Genomic DNA, 11,381 nt, shown 5'->3' with positions numbered 1-11,381 from the left:
CCTCAATATTGAGATTTATAGTTTAGATTTGACCGTTCGCTAGTGTTTCTTAGTATAAATATTCATATCATAGCAATAATGGCGTTGATTGATTAAATTTGAGTTTTAAAAACAGGGAAGATACTTCTGAGAAATCACTACTGTGTGTGTTGATCCAAAAAAAATATTCCACTTGGTTTCAGTACACCATGTTTGGTATATTGCTTGGTGTTGGAGAATATTCATTGCCCATTTGTATTAGATTCATGTAACTTAAGTACAAGTATTCAAAACAAAAAAAAATCATTTTAATATATATAGTTAATAAAATAAAATCTTACTAAATTGGCATGGCTTTTGTGTTTTTTATAATTTTTGTCTAATAAAGAGTGATAACCTGGCTGAAATATTCTTTCCAAAAGTAATAAAAGTATTGCGTTACATCAAATTCATTTTAAACTATAATAAAAATAAGGTGCCAAAAATGCTATTAATTGATACATTGGTCCGTTATGTACTCTAATTTACAGTTTCGGATGTGGCTGTAAAGTTATTAAAAATGTGTGTTTCATCTGTACAACAATATACATATATAGGAACGAGCCTTTAACTATATATCGGATCATAATACTTTCACAATTCTACGACGGAAATAACAGCGGCCAGAAAGACTGAAAGATCAAAGATCAGTTGACATTATATGTTCAATCGTCATAGAGAGTAATGTGTCGAATTTAAATTCTTGAATCTATAAAATCATGGGCCCAATTGTTAATATTGCTTATATGCAAGTATAATTGCAAATATTATATATTGTAAACTTTGCAAAGGGAATTAGATATGTTTAATAAAACAACATTAAAAAAAGCTCGAAATTTAAATTGTAATATGTCGGTTATATTAATTTTATTTTACGCTTCGAAATGAATTTGGAATAGATTTGATATTCATATCTTGTAACTATATACTCGGAAACATATTTTTATTGTAAAATATTGTTCGTGATCTACAAACAATATGATGGTCAAAGTAAAAATTATAAGGGGTATTAATACGAATTATAATTGAATTTTATAGTTTTACATATTTATTTTAAAGTTTTAACTGTAATAATTCTAAGTAAATGAAGGAATAGATAAAATTATTGTTAAAATTACATATGCAAGAATTATAATTTCCTAAAAGAAAAATTGTTAATTGATATCAGATATTATTTAATAGAACCATCAAAATACAAAATTTGATGTTTTGTTTGTGTTACAGGATTAAACTACAAAAAATAAAAATTTTAAAATCCGATAAAAGTAAAATATAGTGGAATGTATTTTAATAATTGCAATATAGTAAAAATTTCAGTAATTAATTTTTAGCAGCTCTCAATTAATGCTTTTAGCACAATGAAAATACTAAAATGCGAATTTTATTACACCACAATCACAAATAACCAAACATCATTTAAAAATACGGAATTCACTTTTTTTTATGACAGAGATATTTTTAACATCTTGATTCGAGTCTCTATAAATCTATATATATTTAAATAAAATTTTTAAAGTCTATAGTTATAAACATATAATATTCGTTTTTTTGTACGGTTTCTTATTATATTTTTTGTTTATATATAAAAGCCACAATTGTGATATTTTTTTCATTTTTGATGTTAGGTTTCTGCTTTTAATGTAATCATATGGTAAAATAGATAGTATAACAAAAATATTACACACCATTTATCGCATATTTTGTAATCTTACTTGCTGTTCTTCTTTTGTATGTTTTGAGTTTCCTTTTTTAAACTAGTTTGAAGATTGTATGTATGCTTCTAGTTCACTGGGATTTCGAGCTCCTAGTAATTTTTTTTATGAAATTTTAGATCAACTTGTCTTAGTTATAGCAAATTTTATTTTTTTAGGTTTAAAAGTAAAAATTTAACCAAGTACTTTTGTATTATTTTCATACTTTGTATATTTTCTATTCTCATGTTCAATTAAGTTTTTAAGGCTAGACTTATTTTAATAAACGCAATAAATTTATATTTTATAGCGTATGATAACCTAAAAAGTCTATTCTGTTAAGTAGATAAATATGTACATATTTTTAGATCTATTTCATTTCTTCTGTTTATTTAAGAAAATCTCTTATATTGGGTTGTTTTCAAACCTAAACAATTTCTTAAAGTTCACGCATCTTGCAAGGAAAAATTATATACATACAACGATTTTGTACATTCGTATGTAATCAGAGACCAATATTCCATTGTATTTTTATGCCAGATTATCTATTTTATCATTGCATCGTAGCAAAATGAACACTTTCCTGTCAACATAGAATTCATTTCCATCTGTATAAAACAACATTGGCTATATATTTTATTTTTTTGATCCATTCAATTTCCATCTAATCAAATCAAAGACAATAACGAAAATGTATTAATAGTTCTAAAAAGTTTTTCATATATTTTCTTTCTTTTATTTTAAAAAATATCATTTCTTGCAGCTTTGTTTCTGTTCCTTGGTCGATTATGTCAGTATAAAATAAGTTAAAAAGACATTTTAACATTATCAGAGCTCTTTTCATTAAATTTTTAAAATAGATATATTCACCAGACTGTTTTCACTAATTTCAGTCAGTATTATTTAGCTTCTAGAAAATTTTCTTAGTTTACAATTCAATATTACATAGATAAGATCCAATTAATTTTTATTGTTAGATATTTAACTAGGCTGGAGAAGATAACAATTTTCTTGACATTATTTTTATTCTTATGATACAGTCGATTGTATACAAACGTTTTTTATTAGGTTTTGCTTTTATAAACATTTTTAACAAGTTATGCATGTTAATATGAAAACTTAATTAAATTTTTACATTTGTTTAGTTTAAATCAATTTCTTAATCTTTTATCATTTAATTTTTATAAAATAACAAGTTCTAGTTTTACGTAATTTTGTTACATTTAATTACTTAAAATGATCATATGCGGCCAGTGCCTCAATAAAATTTCCCACATCTGCGCCTATTGTATTTTTAGGGGCTAATTTATTTTTGTAAATTAAAAGGTCTATTGCATTTTATGTGTGACGTAAAATATGTCGTATGCTTAAGCAATTCTGTAGTCTTAATCATAAGTTCAAGTTCATTAATAATCAAAATTTATATTTTTTCGCATGATAGTTTTTATTTTTTTACTGCGCCTATCCACTAATTGCATCCACTGTGTTTATACTACAACTTATAAATACAAGCAAAAATGAACAGAAACAGGCTTTCTCCAAACAGTATGGTAGCATTTATATATTTGTTTAAGATTTCTTTGCTTTAGAAGAAGACAAAGTAGTGTATCTACGTTTTCATAAATAATTAAAAATTCATTTTATTAGAAATTTGTAAGTACTACGTAAAATTATGCTAGTGAAAGTGCATCTTCGCGTGTGGAATGATTACTTCTAATATTCTAAGTTTAATTTAGAATATTCAGACGTTCTATAGATAATTGAAATTTAAAATGGCCTGTATTTTATTTATTAAACCTTTATTTAAATTGCGTATCGGTTTTCAAAAATAGATAGATGTATCTCCACTATACATGGCTAATTTTTGAAGCAGCTTTTGTAATGATATTTTTTAAAGTGAACGAACTAGGTTTATTTAGAGAACATTTTTTTCAATTATTTTCGATATAAGAAATTACAAAAATATAACTCTTCCGTTTGATTTTCATATAAACACAAATATTTGATCGATATTTTTTTATAATAGGATTCATAGTGGAAATTATCTTTTACACAAAAAAGATCTAGAATTATATTTGAATCAGTGTATTTTTAATACGACAACGATCTTATTATGCCATGAAATACGAATTAAGTTAACAAGCATATTTTTTACTTTTTTAAGTCAATAGAAATAGACATAGAACACTAAATAAATACTTAATAACATTATTTTACATTCCTATTCCAGCATCTTAGCTCAATACAATCCTTTTTATATTTGATGGGTTGATTATATTGTTTTATTGGTAGTCAAACATCATCAGAAAAATCCCCTTTTATGCAAAAATCCATGTTTTCTTTGCATAAAGTATTTTTTTTTATTGCTCTATCATAGGATCATCTTTAATGTTGTTTTCTAGATGTTTTAAAATTCTATACATAATAGAAAAGTGTAGACAACAAAATCTATGAACGGATGGCAAATTTTTTTGTTTTATCTTGCATTGAGTGTGTTTTTTTACCACAATTTTTTAATCAGATGGGATAAATTTATACATTCAGGATTAAAATACAGACTAGCTTATATTTGACTATTATTTATGAGTAACATAATTTGTTTTTCAATCATTAGAAAGAGCTTTATGAATTCATTATATTATCACATTGATTGCTAAATCATGATGAATTCCTCTTATTCTGCTAGAAAATTAATTTCAAGGGCATATAATAAATCTGGAGTTTGATTTGTGACTCGATACAGCAGAGATTTTTTACAAATAAAAAATTAACATTTTGAAAACGTGTAATATAATATAAAATGGTACATAAAACAAAAACCTGACAAGCTATATTGTTATTCATACAAGAGTCAATAAAATTATTGCTATCTTTACGTATATCTACTTATTTATAATCTAAAAATTTATATGATGTTATAAATATAAAATAAAATTCCTACAATTTATATGTTCTTTGATCATTCTTTTAAAAACTAATAATATAAAAGTAAATTTATCTGCTTAAAATCAAACTCTTTCGATTTTTTTTAAAGCTAACAGGGATAAAATATATACATTCATGTAAAAAAAGACCATGTAATCGGCTAGAATATACACACAATATTTAAATACGCAAAGAATATTTTATAATTTTCGTTTGATCTTCATCTAGAATATTATATAGGTCTAAAGGACATTTTTTTTAAATGTGATCTATGAACGAACGATTAAAAATGAAACGCCGATAAATAATCATGAATAAAACAGAAACAAAAAAATTGGAAATAAGATTTTTAAGAAGATCAAATATCATCCCTCTAATCATTATTATGAAATAAAAATGTAAATAGATTGAAATTTTCTTATGCGATTCAATATGTGGAAATATCGTGACTCAAACAGTTTCGATTTTTTCTTTTGATTTAAAAAATATTATCTGTAATCCATTTCGACCATGATTAGTTTAAAACTAATTAAGTAAATCTTTATTAGCGAATTATAAAATATTGCGACACTTAAATGATTCGGGTGCAACAAAGAATGCAGTGAATGATAATTTTCTGGAAGACTAAATTTTTATAGCTTTCAAAACACTGTGTTTACCTCGAACGAATAATGTGGATTATGATTATAAGATACTTTGCAAAAATCTAAATAGTACGGGGTTAATAAGTGAGAAATGTTTCATCTATATACCTCACAGTCTATAAAAACGAATTATCCGTATTTCTAAATAAATTAAGTTATATCATTCAATGAAGTGACTATTTTGGCACAAAATAAACAATTTTTTTATGTTAAGAGGCTATATTTAATTAGTAATAAAATTATTAATTTTTTTTAATATACATGTAAATTTTGTGTTTTAAAACACGAACATATAATCGCATTATATGCATAAATAATATAAGTTATTAAAAAAATGATCCTTTTTATCGATTTAAAATAAATATAATATATACCGATGGTTAAATATGTCATATTATACAAAATAACCCAGATATACAATAGTTTATATATCTTAAGTTTTAGATGACAGAAAAAGTGAATTTATGACAAATTAATACGCACCATACGATCCAAAAACATCTTTATAAAAGCCCCTTAACTCTGGCACTTGGTGAAAAATTGGAAACATGTTTTTTATTGCATATTTAATATCAAAGCACTCGATTTATGTTTTATTTGCTTCTTAAGTTATTCATATATTTTTAAATTTTAATTAAGCTACAGAAGTATTATATACAAATCTTTCTGTGATACTTACTATTATATTAAGCTAGATAAAATTCGCTGTAAGTATCCAACACCTTAGTAATACATGTATCGATTTTTTTCGATATTTTCTATGGTTTTAATGTGTATTTTTCGTACAATCAATTAAACTGTACTGATATATATGATAGCTTTCCTTTGAATTTACTTATAAGGTATGGCTAAAATATCATAAGGCGTCATATTAATTTAATACCGACATTGGATTTCTAGTGTGTTACATTTTTAAGTTAATTATTATATTTTTATTGTTGAAATGCAACATAAACCTATGTTTTTTGTCTATTATATAATTTTTGGGTGTAGTTTGAATCCATGTAAGTAGATTCTATTTAGAATGGCTTTTTTATCAATCGATTTTTATTTTTTATTAAAAAGAAACTATATAAGATCATCCGCCTTTTAAAAAGTTTAGTTAATTACGTTATCCTTTTTGTATATATTTTTATCTTGTTTTTAAATTTTATCATTTGGATATGCAATAAATTGTTTGATGTATAGAAGTAAATAATATAATTTATAATTTATTTTACAAAAAAAATTGTCTTTTTAATAAAAAAAATGTAAATTATTATTAATTCAAATCTGAAAATAAGATATCTTTTTTTATATTTTTTTCTACGATTATCATATTTTGATGCGTTTCATTAATTGATAAATTAATTTCCTTTTTAAATGAGAAACAATTAAATTAATTTTAATGGCTGTAATTATCAAATAAACATAATCTGCATCTACATCTGCTATATTAAATATTTTTGACCATTTTAAATTACAATTCAAGTTATACGAACAGAATTTGAATTAACTTATAACATTATTGCAATTTTATTGAGATATTTTTATCTTTTTGTTTGTTTTTCATTAAATCTACAATTTCGATAAATACATGGGATTCACTTGTACTGCTATAAATAGAGAAAAAATTTTATTTGGTATTTTTTTTCATTTACAAACTTATATTTTTAAATATATGATCTCTGTGATATATATTAATTTTTTAAATAATTTTTTGTAGTGCACAAATTTCTAAAAAACCTTTCATTTATTTTCTAAGTAGATATCTTAATATTTCCCATTTCTATGATCAAGGCAAAAGCTAATTTAATTTTAACAAACCTGCTCTACAGGAAACATCTATCCACATATTCGTATATTCAATCTATGATATTATGTATATAATTTCGCATTTGCTCATTTTCAGATCATTAAAATCTATATTTATATCGCTCAAGGGTATTTTAGATATTTTTTAGAATAGAGCTTTTCTTAAACACAAGAGATCAACAGATTCCAAAACTGATTTTTAGCAGTACATAAAAATGTCAATTTTAAACCGAAATTAACAAGACAAGTATATAATTCTAATTAAATATACATCTTAACATCATTTTTTCTGCAGTGGATGGTAAATAAGGCTTCTGTCCGGTTATAACCGAAAAGTATGATACTGCTTCCAAGTCTTTATGCTCAAAAAGATGACTAAGCTATTCCCGATTTTCTGACAAAATCTTGAGGTTCAAATTTTTTTAAGCAATGCACACATTGACCGAAATGGGCTGCCATCTTTATTTATCTGACGACGATTGGCTGGATTAAGAAAGTTTGAATAACACATCGATCAATTCTTGTTCATATCTTTTGTTTAATATTGACACTATCCTCTACCAGAACCGATGATATTGAACATACAATTTAGTAAATATATTGATGGTATTCAATTTACAAGCTTGTATGTAAAATACGATCAATTTATCCAATAGGATCGTAATTTGAATATTATCAGGTTAAAACAGAATATAATATCAAGTATATTGACATTTCATACTAACGAGAAAATATAGTTTAAAAGGAGATAATTTTACGATCATCTCTTTCTAAATCAACAAATTAAATCTTTGTGGTTGAAAAACGAATGGATTTGTATAATTATCTAAATATCCAAATCTTTTTAGAGAAAATCTGCAATTGTGTTCTTTAAGGTATCTAAATTATATAAATAATGGTTTTAATTAGTAATAAATAAATATAAATAACTTACATTTGTATAAATAATTTTCAATAGAAATGAATGGGCTTCAGGCCTAGTTAAACGTTAGCTGTGTTTAAAAATAGACTTTATTGTAAAAAACACAAATTTTATTTATATAGTTCTTATGCACTCACAATGTACAATGATCGAATTTAATTTATATTTAAGGTGTTGTGCCTGTTATTATGACCATACAAAATCATGTGGAATTAGTTACATTTATATTGTAATGTACCATATAAAAATGAAAGAAAACCTTTATACCTCAACATTTGGTATATAATTTAAATATCACATTTACCAATGAAAAATATTATACGATTAGTATTGGGTGCATATGAATGAACATGTTATTGTTATGTGCATGACTAGCATCCAGTATGCACATCGCTTTTTTTTTCTATGCATTTTATGTTTAAAATTCTACATAGGGCGATGTAGTAACTAAAGTACCAATGTATATTGTTCTTAATATGCCATATTCAACCTAAATTCAACTACAATATATTGTTGTAATTGAATTAGAACGTTTTTCATGTACCCGTGTGATATAATAGAAAAAAAAATAAAAAGATTCAAAAATAACTTTGTAGAATTATAAGCTTTCGTTATTTTTGCATTTATTCAAGAAAATCGGAATTTCGCTATACCTTTTTTAGGCATTAAAATATCAGCATCTTGTGTATCATTTCTATATTTTAAATTTTTTGATATTTAATTAAAAAGTGAATCCTAAATTCATGATTATATTGTTTTTTTATAAGCAGGGAAATGCATATAAATTAAATTTCATTGCACAATTCATTTATAGATCAATTGAATCGTACTTTTGTAGCTGAAAATGGTTATATATTATGGTAGAGTATTACAATCTTTATATATGATTTTTCAGTCATTTTTTATCTTTTTAAATATAAATATTTACTATTATTTTGTATTATATTTTAGAATTATTTTGTATTTGAAAAGCATATTAAAACATGAGCTGCAATTTTGTTGATTTTTAGTGATTAAGAACTACCAATAATTTTTGATTGATATTCTAACGAAAAAAAGCACATTTTATTTATTTTTTATATAAAAAAATTATTAATTATTGAATCTTCATTAAAGATAGATTCTACCGCTGTATAGTAAATTATATTTCTAATTATATTCTAGAAAAATTTGCTTAATCGTCAAATAATAAGAGCTAAATATATTCAGCGAGATCTGGGTGATAAAAAACTAGTAAATTTTATGTTTGAATCTATTTATTTCGAAAAAGCCTCGCGTTGGCATAAATTAGAGAATAAGTAACTTATATGTTTAACCTGTAATGTTATTCGTCAAATTTTCTGTTAAATAAAGTTTAAATGCAATATTCAAATAGCCTAGATAAACAATATATATTGTAAAAATATTAAAAAAAATATGATTTAAAAAGAAGATTACATGATTGAAAAAAAAAAGAGTTAAAAATTTATAATTTGAATAACAGACATGTACAAAATTGTATTTATATTATTTGAATATTTCGAATTTTTGTAAGAGTATCTAATAATAATTATTTTAAAAATTTCTAAAAGAACATTGCTTTTTCGTAATGGAGATGATATAATTTTAGCTTGCACAGACCTTCATCTGTATCCTATGTATACGTTAATAATTTTTTATAATACCGAAAATGTTATTTTTGTGATTTTGTATCGCATAAATTTTTTCTTAGTAATAAACTATTGCATAAATATCGAGACAACTTTTTTTTATGTATTTAGTGATTAACTATAGCAATTAGAAAATATGCGACGTATTTAAAGAATATACGAAAAAAAATTCGGTGTCATAAATAAATAGATTTGCTATTATTTGTTCTTAACATTTATATGCAAAATTTTTATCTTGTCGAAATATAATATAATCAAATAAAGCGATTTTGTCATTAAATAAATATATAATGAGTAAATAAATAAATTCAAGCGCGAAATTTATTCCTCTTAAGTCAAATAGAATATATTAAACCTTGCGAAATTCCATTGTAAGAATAACAAACATTGATTGACAGATTTTTCCTTTTCTATAATAAGAATAGACATGATATATACGCTTTGGATAGATAACAAATGATGCTAATATTTATTTTGTGTACAATATATAAAAAATTACTAATCTTATATCTTATATATAATAAATTCCGGACTAATTAATTAGATGATAAATGTATGGAAGTAATATTTTACTAATTGATGCTTTTAACATAGATAAATAATCTGGTGATGTGCATCGGTCAATTGTTCGTAGATTTGTGAAAATTAAAAATTACTTTTTAGATTGTAAAATGATGGATTATTGTGTAAATTAAATTTTTTTTAAAAAAAAGTACTATAAAATTTATGATCTTTTATTTTCTGAATATTATGTTTTTTGAATGATAATGAGGTTGTTATATCAATTGAAACGGTTGAATTATACAGGTGTTGCTTTCTGCATGATTAAAACATTTTATATTTTTAATTACTCCAGGGGTCAAAAGAATTCATTTGTTGTGTATATTTTGCTTTTGGTAGCATTTTGTTTTTTTTCTCTAAAAATAACCAACGACTTTTAGTATATTTTGTAGTTGGGTTAAAATTTCTATACATTTAAAAATTTTCTACATTCATTGTAAATAAAAAATTCGAATTTATTCAATCCTGAAAATTGTAATTATAAATAAATTATATAAGCTTTTCGTTTTTTACTTATATTAATCTTCTAAATACACATCTAAACATATTTATATATAAAAAGTTATAAGATGCAGCGTATAAATAGTATTATAATATTTTAATAGTTAATAAAATCCCCAATTAGTTTATTATCCAATACAAATGCGAAAAATATTATAAATTTTTATGATCATATACAAAGTTACAGCATTAAATTAATACTTTGTTCTACTGAATTTTGTATTCATACGCCTTATTTACAATCATAAAGATGCATATAAAAAAAGATATGGCAATATATATTTAAAAGAAACCTTTAATTATTTTAACAGAATTTTCTTTATCAAATAGCAATTTAATACTAAAATGCAAGGCTTTTGAGTTTTTAAAACGCTTTATTTACCGCCAAGTAGTATGCATGCTTTGATCATTGAATATTAAAATCGAGTGTGTATTTTTCATGCAACAATCAGATCAAATATTTTTGTAAAAAGTTTTGCTTATTATTTTGAAGATTCTAAAAGTTAGACATCCTTGCATAAAACCTTTTATGTTGCTTCATTACATCTTGTCTTATAATCTTATATAAAATGTTGAATATTTTTTGTTTGATTTTACTAATTAAAAATATTCGGTTTCCGAAAGAACAAAAAATAATTATGTTCTCTTATTTAAAAGATTTTTTCGAATAATTAGT

The sequence above is a fragment of the Rhyacophila brunnea genome, unplaced genomic scaffold (genome assembly GCF_057557595.1).
Source record: "Rhyacophila brunnea isolate RB1 unplaced genomic scaffold, BYU_Rbru_1.0 scaffold_74, whole genome shotgun sequence".
Taxonomy (NCBI): Eukaryota; Metazoa; Arthropoda; class Insecta; order Trichoptera; family Rhyacophilidae; genus Rhyacophila; species Rhyacophila brunnea.
This window is presented reverse-complemented; position numbering follows the sequence as displayed.